This window comes from Petaurus breviceps, unplaced genomic scaffold (genome assembly GCF_028583685.1).
Source record: "Petaurus breviceps papuanus isolate PSGF00001 unplaced genomic scaffold, PetGlider_PUasm1.0 173, whole genome shotgun sequence".
Lineage (NCBI taxonomy): Eukaryota > Metazoa > Chordata > Mammalia > Diprotodontia > Petauridae > Petaurus > Petaurus breviceps.
Window position 1 is genome coordinate 3074038 of NW_027185759.1, and position 2491 is coordinate 3076528.

At 43.9% G+C, this 2491-nt stretch overlaps 1 protein-coding gene across 1 annotated transcript in view; it reads left to right on the forward strand.

Moving 5' to 3' along the window:
• The window catches only part of ATP13A4 (ATPase 13A4), an 87494-nt gene that overhangs the window by 40540 nt on the left and 44463 nt on the right, over positions 1-2491 (forward strand). The window lies entirely within an intron of this gene.

Consider the following 2491-nt stretch of genomic DNA (forward strand, 5'->3'; position numbering starts at 1 on the left):
TTCCTTCTTTCATACCACAGAGGTTCACAGGTGCATTGTAAAAACCAGTGTGACACTTTAGGACTGTGTGTGGGTGTGAAATACTTCTTATTTTATTAGACCCAGCTGGGCCTTTTTTTTTTAATAATATGAAGTTTACCTGGGATTAAAAATTCCACCCTTTGTCTTGCAGGAGACAATAACTTTTCCAATAAATACTTCTATTCCTGGAGAGGAGATGTCAAAGAGTTGTTCTGTGACTCCCTAATTATCCCTCTAATTTACCAGGTCAACATATATTCCTGTATGCAGTACTCTCCCATCAGTCAGTAAACTTTTATTAAGTGCCTAGTGTAGAAAGAGACAAAAGATAACCCCTGCCCTCAAGGAGCTCACTGGCTACCAGGAGAGACAACAAGCAAACACACACACACACACACATGCTATATGCAGGATAAAAAGGGAAGTGATTAAGTGATGGAAAGTACTAGAATTAAGAGGGATGGAGAAAGGATTCATGTAGAAAAGATTTTAGCTGAAATATGAAGGAATTGAGGGGAGCCAGGGGAGCCAGTAGGCAAACATGAGGAAGGAGAATGAATGCTTGGAGAGAATGGTGGGAGCTGAGAGTTGGGTCTTGTTTGTGGAACATTTAGGAGGCCAGGGTCACTGCATCAGAGAGGAGGTGGTGGAGATTGGAGGAGGTGTAAGGAGACCAGAAAAGGGAGGAATTGGAAGGACTTTGAATGCCAAACATGAGATATTGTATTTCATTGTAGAGGTAATAATGAAAACACTGGAGTTCATCTAGTAGGGGGTGGCATGATCAGACCTGTGCTTTTTAGGAAAATCCTTTTAGTGGTGGAATGGAGCATGGACTGGAGTGGGGGAAGACCTAATGCAGGCCAGTACTCCAGTAGCTACTGTAATAGTCCAGACATGAGTGATGAAAGCCTGCACCAGTGATGGCATGTCAGAGTGGAGAAGGACATGTGTTCAAGAGATGCTTTAAAGGTGAAATCAATAGACCTTGGTGACAATTTGGATATGATGGAGGATGAGGAATAGTGAAGAGATGAGGATGATTCCTAGCTTGTGAGCCTGGGGGACTGGGAGGGTCACATCTCTATCTATAGTAATGGAAAGTTAGGCATTGGAAGGAGGGTTTGGGGAAAAGAGTTCTATGTTGGACATACTGACTTTAAGCTATCTACTGGACATTGATAGTTTGAGATGTCTGAAAGGCAATTGGAGACATGAGACTGAAGGTCAGTGGGGAATGTGGGGCAGGAATGATAGATTTGATAACCACCAGCCTGGAGATGGAAATTAAACCCACAGCAGCTGATGAGATCATCAAGGGAAGTAGTATAGAGGGAGAAGAGGAGGGGGCCCACCTCTTGTTCTTGGGAGGCACCTATTGTTAGAAGGCACGCTATGGATGGAAATCCAGTAAAGGAGAATGAAGAGTGGGTAGAGAGGTAGGTGAAGAGCTCCAAAAAACAGAGAGAAGAGAGGAGAGTGATCCGCAGTGTCCAAGGTAGAAGACACAGAAGGTGGAGGAAAGACCCTCCTTCATTAGAATGTAAGCTCCTTAAAAGCAGGGACTGGCTTGCTTTCTGTATTTGTACTCCCAGGACTTAGCACACAGTAAGCATTGAAAAAAATGGTTTAAAAATGCTGTTATCCTTTCTGTCTACCGGTATTAGATATGGGAAAGGATCCACTGAACTTAACTCAATTTCCATTGCTGACCATTCCATTCCTTTCCCCTAGAGGTAGCTTGGTACAGAGGATGGAGCATTGGATTTGGAGTCAGGAAGACTTGGGTTGGAGTCCTAGCTCAAAAACTTATTAGCTCGGTGACCCTGAGCTCGTCAACTAACCTCTCAGGGTCTCAGTTCTCTATCTGTAAAATGGAAGCATTGGACTTGCTAACCTTTAAGGTCACTTTCAGCTTCAACTCTCTGGTCTGGTGGCCATCCCTCTAGGAGTATGAAAAGATGCCTTCAGTGGGCACTAAATGCCTTGCCTCCCCCTCTTCACTTGAGCAAGACTCTTGGAGTTAGTTTCCTGTAGAAGATGGGATTTTAGTTGACATTCATAGGCATTCAAATGAACTTAGCAGGTCCTAACCACATTTTCCAACTAAATTTGCATTCCTTGACTAGTCTTGCCTTTCCAATCTCCTTTAACCGTGGGTACATAAATGCCCGGGGGTCCTCCCACCTCCACTCCCCACAACATTGCCTCAAGGAGTAATGGTATCTCCACACACCAGAAATGTCTTTGCATTTTCCCTGAGATTTCAGGCAAGGAAGAAAAGCACCACCACCCACAGACTGATAAGAAAAAGACACTGGGTTTATGATGAACATTTTTTTTTTCTATCTGGTGACAACTTTCCCTGTTCCTAATACTGTCTTAGGGAGACCCCAAGTAGAGGGGATGGTCATGATGACCTAAGGGTAGTGGGCATCTCCAGTATGGGCTGTTCTTTAATATTAATGGG